The sequence below is a fragment of the Oryctolagus cuniculus genome, chromosome 4 (assembly GCF_964237555.1).
Source record: "Oryctolagus cuniculus chromosome 4, mOryCun1.1, whole genome shotgun sequence".
NCBI lineage: Eukaryota > Metazoa > Chordata > Mammalia > Lagomorpha > Leporidae > Oryctolagus > Oryctolagus cuniculus.
Genome location: NC_091435.1, coordinates 6,316,381 through 6,339,700, shown reverse-complemented (window position 1 = coordinate 6,339,700; position 23,320 = coordinate 6,316,381).

Sequence of the window (23,320 nt, the reverse complement as noted above, 5' to 3'; positions counted from 1 at the left end):
GACCTGGATGGAGTTCCGGGCTCCAGGCCTGGCCCAGCCCTGACCGTGGCAACCATTTGGGGAGTAAATTAGCAGATGAAAGATCTCTTCCTCTCTGTGTCACACTGTCTTTCAATTAAAGAAAATAATTTTTTTTAAAAAAGGGCGAGAAGGCCATGTAAAAGTTAAGCCCCAGAAGCATGGGGCTGACGCACAACCGATGGAGCTAACGGATTGCAGAGAGAGGGGCATCGTCACTCCGATGCCTCAGGAGTCTGCCGTGCGTGTTGTCAAGCACACAAGGAGAGAACTGATCGTGTGTCCTGGTGCTGGATTTGGAAAATCATTGATCACCCAGCGATGCCGAAAGGAAGTCTGTACTCCACCCCAGGCTCTAACGGGCTCCAGTTGTGGAGGTGCGAGACGCGTGTCTGGGTACAGTCATTTCTTACTAATCATCACCATCCTTGCTGCAATGAACGCAATGCTCCCGGACTGCCTGCTCTGCTCTAAGGCAGCTCTGGGTCTCGCTGGAGCACAGCTCGCTGGGCCAGCACTGTTGGGCTGGATGCCAGGGGCGCTACGCAGGATGAACCCCAAATCAGCTCACTCAACAGTTGCTGCTGTCCCACCTTCATGAAACGGGAATCCAAACCGTGCAGTGCAGATGACTGTTCGGCTTCATGAAGGGAGACGTGTGCTCGGGACCGTGTTCTTCATCATCTGCCGAACCTGCCGGCACTGCAGGGGGCGGCTTTACCCGCTACGCCACAGCACCAGCCTGAAGACTTGTTGATTTTAGCAGTGGTCAGAACTTGTATGTAACTGTGGCCAAAGCAATTAGCATAGTACTTTATAAACCATGTATCATTCAAAGAGATGATTTGCCAGGAATTTGTAGCTAGCTCAGGGGTCACACCTCCTGCAACAGCTAGAGCTGGGCCAGACCAAAGCCAGGAGCCTCTTCTGGGCCTTGCACATGGGTGCAGGGGCCCAGGGACTCAGGCCATCTTCCACTGCTTTCCCAGGCACATTAGCAGGAAGCTGGATGGGAAGTTGAGTAGCTGGGAATCGAACTGGAGCTCACATGGGATGCTGGCACTGCAGGTGGCAGCTTAACTGGTTACGCCACAGCACTGGCTCCTCGAGTAAATTTTTAAAAATGTTTTTAATTTCAGTAGACTGCAGCCTCAGCCAACATCTCAAAATTCAGGAGATAACCTGAGCCAAAGCTGCCCAGAATTTCTGACCCGCAGAAACTCTCAGATTCTAAGTGGCTAATGATGCAAAAATCCGCAAAGGTAGTGAACAGCAAAGCTGAAGACCCCGACCCCTTCTGTCTGCCTTCAGATCCTAAGCTCTTCCCTGAATAACAGCGAAGAGTTTCACCCACAGTCGGTGAAATCTGCAGTGCCTATATCCCATCACACTGCTCATTCCAGGAAAGGTTCACGCATCTCCCGTCAGAGAGCGTTTTGTGCCATGGGAAAGGCACTGCACACACATCACAAGGCACGTTGTCTTGTCCCCATGGGGCACTTCCACTGCTTCTACCCCACGTCTTCTTCCTGTGCATCCTTCTGCCAAGGACAAAGCAAAACAGAGAGACAAAGCCTTCCTGCAGGGAGGTAGCTCCCACTGTCCCCTTACAAGCAGTAGGCAGTGTAGATCTGAGCTACAAAGTGGCCCAGTCCGGAAGACACCAGATCTCGGGGTGGCAGGGGGAGGTCCCCAAGCCCAGGTCAGAAGAAGGGTGCTCCCAGGCAGAACCGGAAGTGCTAACGTGGAACCCACAGCAAGCCTTCCACCTGCCTTGGCCTCAGCCTCGTCTGTGTGAAACCACAGCGCTGTGCTCACTGCACGCTCCCGGAAGCCTTCCCTGGCATCCCGTGTTACCCACGCACAGACCACAGTAGGCTTGCAGAGCAGGGAAGAACACGCTGTGTTGTTGAGCCTTGCTGTCGGCTGGCTGCCTTCCCAGCATTCAGTGCTGCCCCCGTGGGCAGCAGGTCCTGATGTTTTCGATTGCAAGTCCCTCCCTTGCCCACTCTCAGCCCCCGGAACCTGGGTGAAGCTGGGAGTGGCAGGTGCGCTTCAGGCTTGGCAAGCAAAGCACAACTGCCCCCTCGTCCCCGGGGAGAGGCACGCGACCCACAATGGTCCGGTTAAAATGAGTTTCTGAGACCTTTTTCTCTGTCTCTCTCACTGTCCACTCTGCCTGTCAAAAAAAAAATGAGTCTCCGGACATCCGCAGGAGCTGCCCTTTCCCAGAGAGGTTGGATCTGGAAGGCTCTTGGCCTCCCTGGAGTTGTCTTTGTCATTTTGCCACCAGTGCCAAAGACAGTGAGAGGAAGAACCGTGCGACAGAGAGACGCTGAGTCCTGGGGGCTGCCTGGCGCCCCTCCCCTCCCAGTGGTGCTAAGGAGTTCCCTTGCCAGCAGGGTCTTGGCTCATGTTTTTGTTCAAGCAGATTTTATGAGACAAGACATCTCACGCAACTAGCTGACTTTGGAGATGATCCCAACGAATAGCAATGGGGAAGTGGGATACTGAGGCAGAAAAGGGAACAAAGCAGTAAAGGGCGTTGTAGCCAGCCAAATGATGGTCCCCTGTGGACGCCTACACCCCAGCCCCTGAAACCTGTGAATATGCCAACAAATGTTGCAGATGGAATGAAGTTTGCCCTTAAGATAGGGAGAGCATCCTGGATTACCTGGGTGGGCGCAGTGTAATCAGAGGACTCTTTAAACATGAGCGAGGGAGGGGGCTCAGAAAGAGAGGAAGACTTGAAGATGGCCTGCTCTGTCTTGGAAGATGGAGGAGGGTCCATGAGCCAAGGAATGCAGGCAACATGGGAAAGAGGAGGAAACCAACCCCCGCTGAACCTCCGCTGAGGAGTGCACCTGTCTCAGTCTGGGCCTGACTCTGACCTCTGTAGCTGTGAGATGGTAACTCCGTAAGAGTGGTGCGGATTTGTCCTGGCTGCAACAGGAAACAAACATGAGCGCTGTTGAACACTGGGGCTCTGGGACCCGGAGCAGAGCACGCTTCAGACCGGCCCCAACCAAGGAAGAAGAAGCTGGGGCGTCCGTCTGTCCATCTGCAGCCAGCAGGTGCGGAGGCGGGGTCCAGGCAGACTCCGCCCCTCCAGGTGGTCTGAGGGGGCCTTGCCATCAGGACACAAGCCCATGGGTATGAAGTTGTAGGTGTTGCAGTCAGTGGCCTTCTGGGTGCAGAGGTAAAGTCCAGCAACACCTGCAGCAAGCAACTTGCGGAGAGAAGTAGCTGACGTGGAGCTGGAGCGAGTTGTCACCATGACCTAGCGCCTCGGCTAGGGTCCTCTGACTGGGGCTGGGTTGTGAAAGCCCCCAGCACCTGGAACGCTTCTGCACACCCCAGAATCATCTCGCCCAACAAGCCGGAGGCACCCACACAAGGGATACCAGCCGAGAGGAAGCTGGCCCTAGCCCCAGGCCACTGCATCAAACTAACCAGTATGCCCCAGGCCGCTGCATCAAACTAACCGGTGTGCCCCAGGCCACTGCATCAAACTAACCGGTGTGCCCCAGGCCACTGCATCAAACTAACCAGTGTGCCCCAGGCCACGGCATCAAACTAACCGGTGTGCCCCAGGCCACTGCATCAAACTAACCGGTGTGCTAGGTACATAGGAAGCTCTGGATATGCCTTCCTGTAAAAACCACCCAGCAACAGCTTTCCGAAGAAAAGAGACAGGGAGCCAGCAATGCACCACAGCTGCACCTGGATCCGCATCCATGCTTCACCCTGTGCACTGTGTTGAAGGAACATGAACTCAGCCCAGCCTGGTCAGGACGTTCTGTCATGAAGTCACAGAGACATGTTCCAAAGAGGGGGGAGGCATGGCAACGGGCTTCCCCACCGCCTGATGCCCTGCGTGCTGCACACCAGCTCCGTTCAGAGCGCAAAGGAGAGCCTGAGCGACTCGCTGCCCAAGTCTGGCTTCCTAACACTCCCAGCAAGGAGGCGGGAAGGAGGTGGGGGGGGGGGGGTGGAGGGAGGGAGGAGGGAGGGAAGAGGGAGGAGGAGGAGGATGGAGAGAGGGAGGGATGGGGTGGAGGGAGGGGAGAGGATGGAGGGAGGGGGATGGAGGGAGAGAGGGAGGAGCAGGAGGATGGAGGGGGAAGAGGAGGAGGGAGGGAGGGGGTGGAGGGAGGGGAGAGGATGGAGGGAAGGAGGGAAGGGGGTGGAGGGAGGGAGGAGAAGGAGGAGTGGGGAGGATGGGGGGAAGGATGGAGAGAGGGAGGGAAGGGGGTGGAGGGGGGGGAGGGAGAGAGGGAGAGGGGAGGATGGAGGGAGAGAAGGAGTAGGATGGAGGGAGGAGGGAGGGGGAGGATGGAGGGAGGAAGGGAGGACGGAGGGAGGGGGATGATGGAGGGGGAGGATGGAGGGAGGGGGAGGAGGATGGAGGAAAGGAGGGAGGATGGAGGGAGGGGGATGATGGAGAGGGGAAGGGTGGAGAGAGGGAAGGAGGGGTAGGGTGGAGGGAGGAAGGGAGGATGGAGGGGGGAGGATGGAGGGGAGAGGATGGAGGGAGGAAGGAGGGGGAGGATTGGGGAGGATGGGGGGAAGGATGGAGGGGGTGGAGGGAGGGGGTAGGATGGAGGGAGAGAGGGAGGAAAAGTTTCCTTGCCCTTCACTAGATAACCTGGGATCCCCCACCACATCTGACCTCTGGTTGGCCTTCCCACTGAACTCGGGCATGGAGGAAGCCTCATCGCCAACACTGGTGCAGACGTGGGCGAAGCTGGAGGAGAGTTGCTGGGAGAAGCAGCCGGGGAGTTGGCGGGACCGACAGAGGGCGGCCCACACAGCAGCTCCCTCCACCAGCCGCCGCAGTGGCAGGTTTCTCAAGACACCTCCTTGATCCTTTCCTGGCGCTGCCCTAACAAATACCTACCAGATGGGTGGCTTAAACCAACAGGCGCGCCTCCACCCACAGCTCTGGAGGCCTGAGGGCTGAGGTCAGGGCGTGGGCAGGGAGACCCGGGGGCGGCTCTGCAGGTCCCTGACGTTCTCTGGTCACAGACTGTCGCTCCAGTCTCTGCCCCGTGGTCTCAAGGCCTCCTCTCCGAGCGTCCGAGTCTCTCAATTTCCCTCTCGTTGTAAGGACACCAGTTACTGGAATTACCACCCCCATCTCCTCCAGTGCAACTTCCTGGTAATTTGACGTCACCTGTAAAGACTCCATTTCCAGATGAGGTCGCGTCCACAGATGCCAGGGGTTCGAGCTTCAACAGACAGAATTCTACCCACAACACCTCCACAATCCTCGCTCAGTCCCCATCTCAAACGTCAGAAACGTGTTCAGTTGCAATGTGCTGTCGCTGACTGCAGAGGGCGGTATAAGGACTGGCGAACCCAGCCCCTAGATTGTGTCCACCCAGCACACCTACCCTCCAGAGTCCTGGGGCCCCAGTGCACGGAGCCTGCCCCAGAGCTCAGGGGAGCAACTTTATTTATTTGAAAATCAGAGCTACACAGCGAGAGGAAGAGACAGAGAGAGAGAGAGAAAGAGAGAGAGAGAGATCTTCCATGCGCTGCTCACTCCCCAGATGCATACAACAGCCAGGGCTGAGCCAGGGGGAAGCCAGGAGCTGGGAACTGCATCCAGGCCTCCCCGTGGGCGGCAGGAACCCAGCCACTTGAGCCTTCACCACTGCCTCCCAGGGTCTGCATGATGAGGAAGCTGGAGTCGGGAGCAGAGCTAGAACCTAACCCAGGTACTCCAGCGTGGGGCATGGACGTCCCAAGCAACGACTCAACCATTAGGCCAGTGCCCACCCCTCTTTTATTTTTAAAGCAGTTAGATTCCATAAATCTGCCTATTTGTGAAAAACCTCTCTGTTTTTCAAAAGAAAAGCAAAAATTACTCAAAGTAGTAAGACAGTGACCATGATCTTGCTTCAGTCTGGTTTCAGGGGAACCAAAAGCCACAGTATCATTGGGAACTCTACAAGGTCCTAACTGCTCCTCGGTCGGCTTTTCATTAACAGTCAGAGGCCGAATCACACAGCATCGGAGTTACTGCTTCGGCTCGTCCTACCCAGAGCACCTGCTGGCGCGCATGGAGAGAGCAGGTGCCCGCGACCTCCTAACCCTGGAGAATCTGCTCCTTCTTATTGTCGTGGTTACATAAACCGTGGATAGCGGAGACAGGAGCTCAGAGATCTAGGAGAGACATGTGTGGGTGCAAAGATTAACTCCAGAAACATAAGGGGCAGTGAAGAGTTAGGTTAAGAGGCAGAGGAAGGACACTGGGTCCTTGGGTGAGTCATAGAAATGTTGCAGTGTAGGATTGTGGGGAGCCCGGGGAGGCTGCTTCAGGCTCAGGCAGGAGACTAGAGTCCCCGTGAGGGTTCCAAGCAAAAAGTTCTATTCCAGGAATCAGACCTTCCCTAAGGAAGTCAAAATTCCAGGAGGCAGGGAGCGGATCAGTTTAGAGACCTCAAACTGTCCAGAGGAGGAGCCGAGAGCATGCTGTGGTCTGGTCGTAGTTGTCCCCCAGAGCTTGGTCCCCAGCGTGCTGGGAGTGAGGCGGTGGAACGCTTGATAGGAGGGACTGACTGCAAGGTGACTGGCGCATGACCACGCTCTCCAAGGCATGCATGCCAGCTTTGAGGTGGATTAGTTCTTTGATTGAGGGTTACCGTGTAACAGTGAGTCTGCCCTCCCTGGTCCCTTGCTGCTCGTTTCCACTCTGTGACCCTTTCTCCCTCTTGCACGTGTTTCTTTCATGTTGGATGCAGCCAGAAGGCCCTCGCCAGAGGCTGACTGGACGGGGCCACCCAATCTTGAACTTGCATCCCTTAAACTTCTTGTCTTCATAAAGCACCCAGACGCAGGGCTTGCGTTACAGCGATGAACTGAAGCACCACCTTGCTGCCCACAGAGGCAGAGTCCAGGGAGAGGTCCACAGGTGACTCTCAGTGCTGAAGGCTGCGGCCAGCGGCTGGAGAAGGAGCCTGAGCTGGGTGGGACAGAGGAGGCAGAACACCAGCTGGAACCCACCATCCACTGCCACCATGAGATGACCCACGGGCCTCCCGAGAAGAATGGCCGTTGCCTCCTTCTGCTTTCCCAAACTCACAGACATCTCTCTTCCGGGCCAGTGTTGTGGCGCCAGCACATCACATGAGCGCTGGTTCGAGTCTCAGCTGCTCTACTGATCCAGTCCTGCTAACGTGCCTGGGAATGCTGTGGAGGACGGGCAAGTGCTTGGGGCCGGCCACCCAAGGGGAAGGCTCGGATGGAGCTCCTGGCTCCTGGCTTCACCCTGGCCCAGCGCTGGCCGTTGCAGCCACTTGGGAAGTGAAAAGTGAACCAATGGATGGGATAGGAGATCTCTCTCTCTCTCTCTCTCTCTCTCCCTGCCCCCCATAACTCTTTCAAATAAATAAAATAAATCTTTTTTAAAAATAGAGAGATGAACTCAGAAAAGAACCAATCAGCGGGTAAGAGCATTTTGAGAACGGACAGTTCAGACCTTGCTGAGCCTGAACATAAAACTCTCCCTCATTTCCAGCCTTTCCAGCCGGCAAACAGTTTTCAAGTCAGGATACAGCCTGGGACGACAGCAATCCCAGGTGCTTTCAGTAAGACTGGACCTCAGATTAAAGGCAGAATCAGGCATCGTTCTGAGACCCTGCGTTAAGAACGTTGTAGGAATTAGGGTGGAGCCTCATAACACTCTCAGTTGTACAAAATGACTTTTAAAACACCTAAGGGGAGGGGCCGGCTGTGGGCAGCAGGTTAAAGCCCTGGCCTGAAGCACCAGCATCCCATGTGGATGCTGGTTCGAGTCCCCGCTGCTCCTCTTCCAGGCCAGCTCTCTGCTGTGGCCTGGGAAAGCAGTGGAAGATGGCCCATGTCCTTGGGCCCCTGCACCCGCGTGGGAGACCTGGAGGAAGCTCCTGCTCCTGGCTTCAGATCAGTGCAGCTCCAGCTGTTGTGGTCATCTGGGAGAGTGAACCAGCCGATGGAAGACCTCTCTCTCTCTCTCTCTCTCTCTCTTCTATCTCTCCTTCTCTGTGTAACTCTGACTTTAAAATAAACAAATATTTTTTTAAAAAGACACTTAAAGGTGGATATGAGGGCAGCCTGATGCGCCTATGATACCAATATGGACACTGAGAGAGGAGTATCTCCGAGTTAATAATGACTATGAATTGTGGTACATGAGTAGACCGGAAAGAAATATGTATAAAACACATACTGCTTTTAAGAGAGCCAGAGAAGATTCAAGATACATAAGGATCCAGAGAAACCAAGTGGCTTGGTGTGTGCAGGGCAGGTAGGGCTCAGGGAGCCGGCTCACAGAGCTGTGGGAACCGGCGGTCCGAAGCCTGCAGGGGAAGTCGGTCCTTGGAAGAGTCAGCAAGGCAGCCCGCGTCTGAAGGCAGAATTCTGTCTTCTCCCAGGAAGGGGGGTGCCTGAGAAGGAGGGGCTTTTCTCCAGCTGGATCTCCAACGGACTGGGCGAGGCTCACCCACCTGGTGGAGGATAATCCGCTTCACTCAAAGCCTGCTGACTTAGATGTTCATATCATCTAAAACATACCTTCACAGAAACATCTAGAGTAACACGTGACCACATATCCAGGCCTGGCCATCTGGACACACAGCACCAGCCGTCGTAGCCCACGACTTTCCTGAGAAAGTTCCTGGGCCTCCAGTAACAACACACCCAGATTCCCCAGGGTCACCCTCAGAAGAGCTCGGGGGGGGGGGGGGGGGAGGGGCAGCTGGGAGAACAGGCTGGGAGCCAAGGCCAGCACCGGATGGGGGCTGCACCAGGGGGCAGAACCTGGGGCGCTTCACCATCCCAGAGCGGGGGGGCTGGGCCACATTTGCCAAGCAGGATTTCAGAATTCCTGTGGATCAGTGAGTGCCCCGTGTCTCCAGTTCCTCCCTCCTTTCAAATGTCCATCCCCCCGCACCCCTGCATTCTTTCACTCTGCATACATGCGTGGAGATGAGCGGCCAGGTTGTTCCTGAACCGCCAAAGGAGGCAAGAGGACTCTGTGTGCAATAATAACCCTGATGTTGATAACAGATTTGGAACTCCAAGTCCAACATTACGAGTGGGTGAAACTCTGGGGATTTTTACCTACACGTTGAGATATTTAGTTAATATGTATGAATAGGAGAAAGGCTGTAACAAGTTAGACTATTGTCCCGCCCCCACCCCACCCCCCCACGCACACATACAGGAGGCAGAGTGCGATTTGCTTGCTCTTGGCATTAGCGATGGCCGTGGGACTTGCTTTGACTGACAGAACAGTGCACAAGGGAAGGTGCAGCAGCTCTGAACCGAGCCCTAGCCCTTCCTCAGCCTCCTGGGTCCCGCTTGCCTCCACGGGAAACCGTGCCTAGTAGCTTGTTGCTCCCACAAGGAGGCCACCAGTCACCAGGGGGCAGAGCTGAGCCCGGGCAGACCAGCTGACCGCCAGCCAATCCCTCGCTGCGTGAGCAAGTGCAGGCAAGATCAGCAACGTGCAGCCAGACAAGCCCACACCAGATCCCCTGATCTCCCCCTGTGCCAGAACATTGCTGGGACCTTGAACATCCCTCAAGTACTGGGCGGGGCAGGGCAGTAAGCGAAGGGAAGACAACATTGATGGAGAGCCTGCCTAGGTGCCTTGTACTTGATGTCATGGAAGCCAACTCCTGTTTCCCACTCCACGCTCCCACAATCACCACCTTTCAGTATAGTCATCGTCTTGAAAAAAGGCAACTCTGTTCTACTACTCGTCTGATCGATACTTTGCATTCTTGATTGTGTTCCTTCCTCACGTCTCACATTCAATTCATCGACAAATTCAGTCGATGCTCTCTTTAAAATACATCCAGAGGAGGCGACACTACGACACAGAAGGTTAAGCTTCCGCCTGCACAGTCGACATCCCATATGGCTGCTGGTTCAAGTCCCGGCTGATCCACTTCCCACCCAGCTCCCTGCTAATGCACCTGGGAAAGCAACAGAAGATGGCCCAGGTTCCTGGGCCCATGTGGGAGACCCAGAAGAAGCTCCTGGATCCTGGCTTCTACCTAGCCTGGCCCCAGGCCATTGCAGCCATTTGGGGGAGTGAACCAGTAGATGTAAGGTATTCTCTCTCTCTCTCTCTCTCTCTCTCTCTCTCTGCTTCTCCTTCTCTGTAACTCTTTCAAATAAATAAATCTTTAAAAAAAAATACGTCGTCACCACCTTGTTGAAGCCACTAGTACCCCTCACCTGAGCTTCGGCCCTCAGCCTCTGACTGTCCTGCATCCCCACGTGCCCTCCCACACTGCCTCTCTGCACAGCACCCAGAAAGTCCTTCTAGACCATCTCCAGAGGTAAGACCCCGCCATGCTGTGCTCACAATGTGACAATGACACCCACGTCTGTGCTAATGCCCCCGGGGGCCCTACGTGACCTGAATTCTGCCCTTTGCCTCCCAGTTCTCAGCCTTTCCCACAGCCCTCCTTGCTGGCTCTGGAGCCGCCCGAAGTTGTGGGCTGGCTTCCCGAAGAGTTCAGGTAAGAGATGCGCCGGGGATGGCATTCGGCCCAGCAGCTAAGATGTTGTGCAGGACACCTGCCTCCCTATCAGAGCGCCTGGTCCAGCCCTGCCTCCACGCCTGATCCTGCTAACGCACACCTTGGAGGAGGCATATGATGGCCCAAGTACTTGGGTCCTGTCACTCAATCCGGACTGAGTTCCGGGCTCCTGGCATCAACCTGGCCTGTATATACATGGGAGATCTGTGCGTGTGTGTGTGTGTGTGTGTGCGTGGATATACACACATACTTGTATACACATAGATATGTGTGAGGATGTGTATGCATATTTATTTATTTGCCTTTCAAATAAAATGAAAATACATTTTGAAACTTTTAAAGTGCATCTGAGCCGTCGCACACAGTTACTTGTAGCAAATAAGAAAGCCACAGAGAATTGTTTCCAAAGCCATGGCTCCCTGAGCAGGAGAATCGGGCTCCCTGAGCAGGAGAATCGGGCTCCCTGAGCAGCAGAATCGGGCTCCCTGAGCAGGAGAATCGGGCGTCTTTTATTGAGGGGCAGTGAAAATGCAAGAGGGAATTCTTGGGGCCTGTGCTGTGGCTCAGCAGGTTAAGCTGCCTGCTTCCTTCCCCTTCTTCTCACTTCCCTGCTCGTCCACTGGGATCACCTCCCCAGCAATCCAAGGATCGCACTTGAGTCCGGGTCTGAGTCTGCCTTTGGGAAACCCAGCCTCTGTAGCCTCCTTCCTGCTCCCTCTCTGCCAGCGCACCTCAGGGCCTTTGCACTGCCTTTACCTGGCCTGTGACACTCTTCCTCTCCGTTCTGAGTGGCTTCCTCAGGTCTCCCCTCAAGTGCCGCTTAGAGGCTTTCCCTGACAAGCACCCTCCCCTCGTCCCTTCTCTCAGTGTTCCGGGGTTTGTTGGCTGATGTCTGTCTTCCCCATGGATGCACAGACTTTGCCAGCAGTGAGCACGGCTGTACCTAAGACGGCGCCTGGCACACAGCAGGTGCTCGGTGAGTGAACACCTGCCGGATTGGCGGGACTCTCCTGACAGCCGCCGAGGGCTGCAACTCTTACCACAGTCCCCATTTTGCACCTGGAGAAACGGAGCTGATTCCACCAGCTACGCAACCAAGAAGACAGGGAGGCAGAACCTGGCCCCGGACAGTCTGGGTCCAGGGCCATCGGTCCACGGCACCTCGCTCTTCTCCCACTGGGCCCCAGAAACGTCCACAACCACACAGACAGAAATCCCGCAACACTACAACCGCCACGCTTTGCCTCGGGGCTGGAACTGTACTTGACGGTCACTTTTCCGATTATAAAAGCAATACCTTCTCCTTGCAGGAAATCTGAACATTCTAGAAGAAATAATAAAGAATACCAAGTCAGCAGGAACACTATTCATGCGTGGCTATTTTTATCGCGGAAATGTATATCTCAAGTCTCGCTGTGCCAGGTAGAACAATCCATCTTCCTTTTTACGATGTGGACGTCACATCAGAAATGTGTTGTATTCGTTGAATACCCAGTTGGCAAGGCCTGCACAACCAAACACGGAGCCAATTGCCCTGACTCCTGGCGTTCTGCTCCCCTCAGTTTTCGTCTGGGACCAGATGAAGCTGCACACGGATCTCTGGCTCCATCGCTGCACTGCCTCCCAGGACCAGTTCCCAGTGGCAGAACCACAGGGCTTCTGGCGGCTCGCACGGGCAAGGTTTGCAAGGTTTGCAGAGTAGACCGAGGGCCCGGCCCCCACCCGTTCCCGCAGTGGGTGGCGGATCAGACCTGGAGCTCCACAGCTAGGGGTTTTCTGAGCCACCAAGCTGTCTCCCCGGGGATCCCGAACCCTGATTCTGCAGATGAGAAAATAAAGCCCAAGTCGGGTTCATGGTTTGCTCACGCTTCGTGACCAAAGCAGGCTGGAACAGTAAACAGTATTTTCTCAGACACAGGAGGCAGCGGATGGAGAACCAGCGGCCACCAGAGACATCCCAGCCTGGGCCACCAACTCCACTCCCAGCCCCCGACCACCCACAGACTCCACTGATTCCAGAAACTTCACCTCATGGAACCTGCCAGAACATTTCCAAATCACGGTCAAGTTATGATTTCTCTCCCCCACACAGTCACCAAATGACCCAAGTGGTGAGGAATTCACTCCAATCCAACACCAATAACATGCCCTGGCCTCAAGCTGTTCAAAGGGAAGCATCTGTTTTTAAATCTAAAATAAAAATAATAATAAACTTGACAGCTGTCAGCAAGGCACAGGTCAACTGAAAAGGCAGGTCTTCGGCGTCCGCCTTCCTCCGCAAACAAGATGGGCTTCGTCATCCACGCGAGCCAAGCCACACCAGGGGCCACCATTCTGTAGGGTTTTTGTCGAAGCTGTCCCTCAGGGACCAATTTTTGTCACCTTTCCAAAGCCAGGGCCGCCTCTATGGTATTCCCTCTTCTCCTTGCAGAGCTTGGAGTTTCCAGTTTCTTTTTCCAAAGACGTGTCAAAAACGGTGCTTTTTTAAGATGTTCAAGTTAGCCTTTGAATCATCACTTTTGTTTTCTCCATCTACTTTGAAAGCTATCATTTATCTGCGTAGATATAGGTACATTCTGTGTGTGTGTGTGTGTGTGTGTGTGTGTGTGTGTGTACTGGGGGGTCTTCTTCCATTGGTTCACTGTCCAAATGGCCGCAATAGCCGGGTCTGGGCCAGCTGAAGCCAGGAGCCAGGAGCTTCATCCGGGTATCTCGCATGGGTGGCAGGGGCCCAAACACTCGGGCCATCTTCTGCTGCTTTCCCAGGCGCATGTGCAGGGAGCTCACTCAGAAGTGGAGCAGCCGGGACTCGAGCCAGTGCTCACATGGGATGCTGGTGGCACAGGCAACAACTTGACTGGCTGTGCCACAATGTGCATCCCCAATCTTTTAATTCAATTTCCCACAAATCTTTTTCTAACTTTTATTTATTTATCTGAAAGGCAGAGAGAAAGAGAGAGAGATCTTCCATCTGCTGTTTCATTCCACAAATGCCAGCGATAGCCAGGGCCGAACCAGGCTGTAGCCAAGCACTTCCCCCAGGTCTACCACGTGGGCGGCAGGGTCACAAGCACTTGGGCCATCATCCGCTGCCTGGCACCAGCACTGGCAGGGAGCAGGGCTGGAAACAGAGACAGGACTTGATTCCAGGCACTCGCATACGGGAGTGCAGCCCCTCCGTGACCTGGGTGAAGCTCCTGTGTGTCTGTGGTGTATTGTGTATGACTGTGTGTGTGTGTGTGTGTGTGAATATATGTATGTGTGAGTGTGTGGGTGGGGGTGTATTGTATGTATTGTGTGTGTATGTGTGTCTTGCATGAGTGTGTCTGTGTGTGTGTACATGTGTGTGTGTGTCTGTGTGTGTGTGTACCCAAGGATGATAGAACAAAGTCCCATAGGCAACAGAAATATATTTCTCTCAGTGCTGGGTCAGCTGAGGTGTGACCAGGCTGGGGTGCGGGTCTCCCAGGCTGCAGAGTGCCCACTCCTCAGAGCGTTCTCACCTGGAGCAGAGAGCGCAGGAGCTCGCCAGCCCCTTCCTGCTGGGCACTAACCCCAACCATGAGGGCCCCACCCCCGCCTTCCACCCATGCCTTTACCTTACCACCAAATATCACACACCAGGGTTACGGACTCAGCAGGTGAATCCTGGGTGCCCATAAACAATCAGATATAACGTTTTCATTCTGTTCCCACCATCCACTGGGCGGACGGGGGAACATTCAAAGTGAGATGCGATACAGGTTAATTGTATAGGTTTTTGAATTTTTAATTAACAGAAAGATAATCCACACAAAGGATGCTGAACCTTGGTGAAGAACTTCAGGAACTCAGAGAATCGGGGAAGTCTCTATGTCAGATGTTGGACACGTTTCCCCTGGAAGCACGGATAGACTTTGCTCTTGAACTTGCACACACATTCTCAGTTTGGAGGAAGGTCAGGCTTGACGGTAAACTCCTCAAAGCGAGCTCCATCTCCTGCTCCCCCAGCCCCCTCCGCACCGCCATCCCACCCGGCACCAGCACCTGAGCCCACGCCCCAGGCACCTGTCACCCGCACAGGGAAGGGACGGGAAGCAGTGGCCTGGGTAGCAAGGCTGCCAGCAGCCGCCAGAGCACACCGCGGAGAAGGCTCCCATCCCAGCCTCCCCCACCCCCAGAGACAAGGGAGCCAGCCCACCCACCCTGCCGGCCAGCCCTCTTCCAGCTGCGTGGATTTTCCCCCCTTAAATGCCACTTAGAACTACACTGAGAGCATCCTCAATTTCATGAAGTTTTACATCCCTTGGTTTTGCCATAAGCTTCTGAGACAAACTTCGATTAAGCTTTAGAGAAATCTCTCCTCTTTAAAATCATGATTGAGGGGCCAGTTCCGTAGCACAGTGGCTGCCTGCAATGTCAGCACCCAGATGGGCGCCAGGTCAAGATCCAGCGCCACTGGGCGCTGTGGCACAGTGGGCTAAGCCACCGCCTGCAGCGCTGGCATCTCATATGGGTGACAGGTTCATGTCCCAGCTGCTCCTCTTCCGATCCAGCTCTCTGCTGTGGCCTGGGAAAGCAGTGGAGGATGGCCCAAGTGCTTGGGCCCCTGCACCGGTGTGGGAGACCTGGAAGAAGCTCCTGGCTCCTGCCAGGCCACAGCAGAGAGCTGGATGGGAAGTGGAGCAGCCGGGACTGGAACCGGCGTCCGTATGGGATGCTGAGGTCGCAGGCCGTGGCTTTACCCGCTCTTCCAGCTCCAACCCCTTACCCATCTCTTTTTATAAAAGACGACAAAACAAGCTTTTTAGTTGAGAGCATCGGGATGGTCCCATTTCAGTACCGTTAACCCAAATGACCCTCTTTCAGAGGAAAATCACCCGCATTTGTAAGTGAGACTACGTGTCGCAGTGCGTTCACGGGGAGCAGAACTGCGCGAGACCCCGCGACCCGGCCCACGGCGGCCGCGGGCGGAGGTCGTTCCCGCGCTGGCCAGGCGGTGGCGCTGGCGGCCAAGGTGCGGCGCGGCGGCCCGGGCGCGGTGGGCGAGCTCTCCCCGCGCGGGGCCGCTCTCCTCGGAGGGGGTCTTCGTGAGCCCCGGCGGCCAGCGCCCACCGCCCGCGCGAAGCCGCGAGGGTGGGCTCGGATGGAGCAGGGGCGCCCAGAGCGCGGTCGCCGAGCGGCTGCGGACGCCATGGCCGCCGGGCAGGGGAGCAGCAGCCGCTGAGGGGGTCAGCACGCCGGGGGCGAGCCAGGGCACGGGACCGGGGTCGTCTCGTGGTGATTCAGCCGTGCCCGCGTCTGCCCTTGGAGTTGGGAAGCCTTTTCCACCCGCACAGCAGGCGCGCGCCCAGGCCCAGGGTCTCCTCGGGACCTGGACACGGCGACCCCGGTCGCGAGTGAAAAGCCCTCTCTGCCCTCGGAGTCGCCGCTCGCTCGGACACCGGGGAGCGACGTCCCTGCGCCAGCCGAAGCCCGACTTGGACGTTCTCGAAGCTCAGCTCAGTACAGGGACAGGCCCCAGATGGAACATTCCAGAACCTGTGGATTTTCGAGGCGAACGCCCAGCCGAGTCTGCGCCCCCACCCTTGATTCGAATAAAAGCCAGAGCTAGGGCTGTCTCCCCGGACGAGGCCTTGAGGAAGAACAATGACAAGACTGGGAGAAGGCCGGCACCCCTCCCCCTACCCGGGAATGACCACTTGTAGGGGACTGCACCGTGGGGTCACCAGCAGGAGGAGCAGCCCACCGCCTCCCACCACGGCCGCCACGCCAGGCACACACCACAGGAGAAGGCCCTCGCTCACCTCGTCTGCCGTGGCTGCGTTTCCCACATGGCAGGCTCTGGAAGGTTCTCTGGGATTTCTGACACCCCAGGGCTCAGGGCTCCAGGAAAAGCCACTGCTTCCCCAGAAACACGGTGTGAATGGGTGCACACACGGCTTCTCCTGCCTCCCTCCCTTGTCCAGGGCCCCAGGGTGGGTGTGGATGCTGGGTTGTCACCAGCTCACCCCGCAGCCTGGAAACCCGGGAGCTCTGCTGGGATGCGCCTGGGCCTCCCGCGGGAGCACCAGGCAGGAGGCAGTGGGTGCTCTGGTTTTCCGGCTGTGCATCCTCCACAGCAGACACACACGGCCGTGAGACAGCCCTGGCCTGTGGAAAAGGAATGGTGACTTCAAAAACAGTGCTGCCACGTTCCCCGCGAAGTTCCACCATAGCCCAGTGTGAAACAGGGTCGGAAGCTACCTACTGAAATTCTGAACCGGGGCCGGCATGGTGGCGTAGCGGGTAAAGCTGCCGCCTGCAGTGCTGGCATCCCATATGGGCGCCGGTTCGAGTCCTGGCTGGTCTGCTGCTGATCCAGTTCTCTGCTGTGGTGTGGGAAAGCAGAAAACGGCCCAGGTCCTTGGGTCCCTGCACATGCGTGGGAGACCTAGAGGAAGCTCCTGGCTTCGGATCTGCACAGCTCCAGCCGTTGCAGCCAACTGGGGAGTGAACCAGCGGATGGAAGACCGACCTCTCTCTGCCTCTCTCTCTCTGTCTCTCCTTCTCTCTGTATAACTCTTTCAAATAAATAAATAAATAAATATTTTTTAAAAAAGATAAAAGAAAAAAGAAATTCTGACCTGGCTCTCCAGTCCAAAACTACAAATGTCTCAAGAGTCTGTCGTGGGAAAATCCAGCCAACTTTTGGTTGTTGAGGCTGAGAAAACTTACTCATTGACCAAAATTTACTTATCTTTCTGTATTTTTCCAAAAAAAAAAAAAAAGGAATAGTGACAAGGAAAGTAGTGGCAGCACCTTCTCTCTTTATTTTTTAGATTTTATTTTATTTATTTGAAAGACTTACAGAGAGAAGTAGAGACAGAGAGAGAGATCTTCCATCCAAAGCCAGGAACCAGGGGCTTCCTCCGGGTCTCCCACGTGGATGCAGGGGACCAAGCACTTGGGCCATCTTCCACTGCTTTCCCAGGCCACAGCAGGGAGCTGGATGGGAAGTGGAGCAGCCAGGACTAGAACCGGCGCCCATATGGGATGCCGGCGCTGCAGGCCAGGGCGTTAGCCTGCCGTGCCACAGCACCGTCTTGATTAAACACCGAGAACACACACCTTGTCCAGAGTGCAGATTGTGGGCCTGAAAATACGGCCTTCGGAGGGCACACTTTCTGGTTCCAACGCCAGCTCTGTAACCTACCACGGGTGACCTTGGTCCGTCATTTAACGCCTCAGTGCCTCAGCGTCCGCCTCTGTGACGTGGGGAGAGCAGCAGCTGCCCGTGGAGCTGGCCGTGACGTGTGAGCTGGCGCCTGGGAGGGGCTTGCAGTGGGCTCCGTGTCGATGCTGCTCAGACCGCTCACCTTTCCCCAGAAACTTGACCTCACACTTCGTTTCCATCACATTTCAGCGGCCGCGTCTGACGCACTGTGTCTGTAGTGTTTTCAAAAGCAAGTGCCACATTTGTTAGCAGGGAGAGTGTGGGTGGGAGAAGTCCGGCACAACAAGAACGGAACTACTAATAATTCTTTTTTTTTTTTTTTTTTTTTTGACAGGCAGAGTGGACAGTGAGAGAGAGAGACAGAGAGAAAGGTCTTCCTTTGCCGTTGGTTCACCCTCCAATGGCCGCCACGGCTGGCGCGCTGCGACCGGCGCACCACACTGATCCGATGGCAGGAGCCAGGTACTTCTCCTGGTCTCCATGGGGTGCAGGGCCCAAGCACTTGGACCATCCTCCACTGCACTCCCGGGCACAGCAGAGAGCTGGCCTGGAAGAGGGGCCACCGGGACAGAATCCGGCGCCCCGACCGGGACTAGAACCCGGTGTGCCGGCGCCACAAGGCGGAGGATTAGCCTAGTGAGCCGCGGCGCCAGCCCACTAATAATTCTTAATTGTGTTTTGATGGTCTTGGGCATAACCTAGATATCTAAAAATCAGGAAATTGTTAGGAAAACTGGAAGGGACAGAGGGTGTTCACTAGTAAATGCAAGCAAATGCCCGAGTGTGCCTGGAGCACAAGTCCGAGCGCGTGTGTGAATGCTGAACTCTCCCAGAGAAACGCCTGCGAGTCGAGGGCTGGACCGTGTGCGTGACTGCCGCGCGTGCCGGCAGCGGGCAGTGGTTGCTTCTCGGCCACACGTGTCCAGACACCCAGATTCTCCACGGGGCCGACGGAGCACTCGCTCGGGCCGAAGCACGGCCCTGAGGCTCGACCGCGTGTCTGAGTCTTTGTGCTGCTGTCATTGCTGGTCGTTTGTAAGGAAGAGACGTTGATTTCTCAACCTGGGAGTCCCACACCCAGACACAGGCAGGACGGCTGCTGAGTCACCGGCAGGCCCTTGTCACTGCGTCCCCCAGAGGAGAGGGGCTGTGCCCTCACGCGCTGGATGGCGTGGGAGGGTGAGGGGAGACTTAGGACGCCCCCGAGGCCCGCCTCTCCCTCCATCCCGAGGATCGCGTTTCTACAAGAATTTCAGAAACTCTTCTGTTTACCCCGCACAAAAGCCATCTTCCTGGGGTGGTATCGTTATTCCCATGTCACAGACAGGAAAAGCACGAGAGAGCGGGAATAAGTCACTTGTCCCCAGTGGTAGCCTTGGAAGTGGGGCAGCCAGGATTCCAAAGCAGGCGTCTGGTTCCAGAGTGCTGCTGTCCGCCAGGCCACTGGATGCGTCGTGCACGCATGACTGAAATCAAGAGATGGCACCATTTGTAAAGAATTTGAGTTCAGGGTCTGGCGCTGTGCTGCAGTGGGTTAAAGCCCTGGCCTGCAGCGCTGGCCTCCCACATGAGCTCCAGTTCTCCCGTTCTGCCTTTCAAATAGATACATTTTTAAAAATGTAGGGAAGGGGTCCTGCAGAGCTGAGACTCAGGCCTTTGACGGGCGGGCGGGGTGGGGGGTGCTGGTTCAGTTGCTCAATGGATTCTAGTGTCACTGAGCTGAGAAGGGGGCTCCCAGGGGCTGGAGCACACAGCTCAGATCCCAGGACTCTATCGCTGACACTGGGCATTGGGAACTGTGAAGGTGGCGCAGGGATTCTGACTCCACACGTAGAACAAGCTGCCCGTGACGTCAGCGGCCGCTGTGGACAGAACTGCAGCTGCTAGGGCCAGGAAGCCATGACACAATGATGCTCCCAGGGCCTGTAAGCAGGCAGGAAGTCAGCAGGGAGCAAACAGAGAGGCAAACGTCCCCTCTTCCTCCTTGGGGCTCAGGCTCCCCGTTGTAACCCCTCCTGGCAGAGCCTCACAGGAAGTCACTGGGTGCGGCAGAAGTCAAGCTGGTCGAGTCCCAGCTTCAGTACCACACAGCGACTGTAGAAGCGTAGTTTGAAGCTGAGTGCAAATAGCTTAGAAATTGGCACAAGTGTGGCCGGCACTGTGGCACAGCGGGTAAAGCCACCCTCTGCAGCACCGGCATCCCATATGGGAGCTGGTTTGAGTCCCAGCTGCTCCACTTCCCTTCCAGCTCCCTGATGGCCTGGGAAAGCAGCAGAGGATGACCCAAGCCCTTGGGCTTCACATGGGAGACCCGGAGGAAGCTCCTGATTCTGGCTTCCAACGGGCTCAGCTCTGGCTGTTGCGGCCATCTGGGGAGTGAACCAGCGGATGGAAGACCTCTCTCTCTCACTGTCTCTACCTCTCTCTGTAACTCTTTCAAATAATAAAATAAATCTTAAAAAAATTTAATTTTGTCAGATAACTTGACTAGATGTGATATTTACATTAGAAAACATTATTCATATGTCTTATGGATTTAGTCCTATACAGCCCAAAATCATCTCTGAAAAATTTATATGGATGGTTCTGATTTTTCTAAAACATTGTCTACTTCAAATATCTTTGTTGAAAATGACTTCTAGAGGTGCAAATCTAGATCTACCTCATAAACAAAATCAAAGGATATAACTCCTGTGTTATTAAATGATGTATGTGAGGGTACTTGAAAAAGTTCACAGAGAAGCAAAGTTAAGAGTTTATCTTGGTGAGACCGGTGCCACGGCTCACTAGGCTAATCCTCCACCTTGCGGCGCCAGCACCCCGGGTTCTAGTCCCGGTCGGGGTGCTGGATTCTGTCCTGGTTGCCCCTCTTCCAGGCCAGCTCTCTGCTGTGCCCGGGAGTGCAGTGCAGGATGGCCCAGGTACTTGGGCCCTGCACCCCATGGAGACCAGGAGAAGTACCTGGCTCCTGCCATCGGATCAGTGTGGTGCGCCGGCTGCAGCGCACCGGCCGTGGCGGCCATTGGAGGGTGAACCAACGGCAAAGGAAGACCTTTCTCTCTGTCGCTCTCTCTCACTGTCCACTCTGCCTGTCGAAAAAAGAAAGAAAGAAAAAAAAGAGTTTATCTTGGTGCAAAATATTTTTAATTCTATGCAAGGTTTTCCATGATACATATTTTCTGCATATTATGAAAAGAATTTACAGCAAAATCAACTCATATTTTAATTCCACTGTCCACTCTAAAGTGCCCTTGCACTTTTAAGAGTGTGTTCGGCTCGAGGCTGCCATGGAACATTTTTCTGCCATCTGGATCTTGAAATGACTCCAAGGAGAAGGAGAGGCTGGCTGAGCAGGGCATGGAGGCTGCCACGCACCGCCACAAACTTCCAAGCTTTACTGCACTTTCAGTCTTCTTTGAGGGTCAAAGAATTTGAGCAGAAGAGTGGAAAAGTTACTTCTTCATTTAAAATGCGCTCAACTCAACACTCTCAAGTGAGGATGGACTGGGCTGGGATCCCAGGGTGAGGATGGCGGTGACCGACAGAGGGTGACCAAGGGCACTCACTCACCTCCCGTCCCTGGCATCCCCACACCCTCATTCAGCAAATGCTGGCTGATGTCTCCCACTATGCGGGCACTGTCCTGAGAGCTAACAGCATTTGGCAAGTCCCTTTGGAAATGCCTGCTCAGCCCGGGAGTCTGAGGCTACGAAGTTGTGTACAGTATTTGGCTCAAGGAGACCAGGCATGGGCTGAACCACCCAGTGGCAACCCGAGAACTTAGCTACCAGGCATGGGCTGAACCACCCAGTGGCAACCCGGGAACTTAGCTTCCTTCGGAAGAGGTAAACAGGGGTGAAAGTCCCTGGAGATGAGGCAAAAAACAAAAAACCTGAGCGAGGGTTTGGATGGGGAGGGAGGTGGAAGAGCCAGCAACTGACTGTATGAAGGGCTCTGCCTCACTTTTCCCCAGCCAGCACGCCTGCACCCAGCCACAGTGGCAGCAGTTCTCAGGCGAGGAACCCTCGAGAATGAACTGGTGCCCCTTCTTTGCCAGCAGGCACACCCTCCCGGGCATGACCGAAGCTGGACATAAAAGCCAGGCCCTCCTGGCTGCCCTCTTGCTGCTCTTCGCCTGTGTGTTGAATCAAAGGACACCAGCTCTCCATCAGCCGCGTAGTGTAGCGACTTCTCAAGGGCACCCATTGGAGTTCATTCACACCCTTGCAGACACTTTCCTGGGCCTGTGCTGTATTGCAGCAGGTTAAGCTGCCACCTGCACGGCCCCCATGCCCTACTGGTGTGTTGTTTCAAGTGCTGGCTGCTCTGCTCCACTTCTGATCCAGCTCTCTGCCAACGCACCTGGGAAGGCAGCAGGTGACGGTCCAAGTACCTGAGCCCCTGCCACCCATGTGGGAGGGTACGATGGAGTTCTGCACTCTGGCTTCGGCTTTGCCGGGACATGGCTGTTGTAGGCGTTTGGGGAGTAAGCCAACGAATAGAAGACCTCTCCCCCTCCTCACCCCGTCTCTCTCTTTTTCTCCCCCCACCCCCACTCTCTCTGATGCTCTGCCTTTCAAATAAATAAATGAATATTTTTTAGAAAGAAAAGAAACTTTCCTTCCCTTAAAATCGCCCTCCCCTGGACCTTTCAAATTGTGGTAACGTGGCTTTTGTCTTCCAGTCTTTGCAGGAAGCATGATAGGAGAACAATTTCCTCTCTCTGTCTCTGTCTCTGTCTCTGTCTCTCTCTCTCTCTCTCTCTCATAATCTGCACATGAGAATCTGTCTAGGACACTGCATCTCATCATAAGAAAGTCCTGCTTGGCACATGCAAAACGATTTTGATGAGATGTCAAGAAGTCTCTTCCTTCCGTTCTTTCAGCCTTCCTTCCTCCCTCCCTCCCTTTCTTGCCTCCCTCCCTCCCTTCCTTCTTTCATCCCTCCCTCCCGACCTCCCTCCCTTCCAGTTGCAACATTAAAACTGCAGCAGATCTGAGTGCCATGCACCTAGAACAAGGGAAACACACATAGCCCCCGGAAACACACATAGCCCCCCGGAAACACACATACCCCCAAGGAAACACACATAGCCCCCACGGAAACACACATAGCCCCCGGAAACACACATAGCCCCCCCCAGAAACACACATAGCCCCCAGGAAACACACATAGCCCCCAGGAAACACACATAGCCCCCCCCGGAAACACACATAGCCCCCGGAAACACACATAGCCCCCCCCGGAAACACACATAGCCCCCAGGAAACACACATAGCCCCCAGGAAACACACATAGCCCCCCCCGGAAACACACATAGCCCCCCCTGGAAACACACATAGCCCCCAGGAAACACACATAGCCCCCCCCGGAAACACACATAGCCCCCGGAAACACACATAGCCCCCCCCGGAAACACACATAGCCCCCAGGAAACACACATAGCCCCCAGGAAACACACATAGCCCCCCCCGGAAACACACATAGCCCCCCTGGAAACACACATAGCCCCAGGAAACACACATAGCCCCCAGGAAACACACATAGCCCCCAGGAAACACATAGC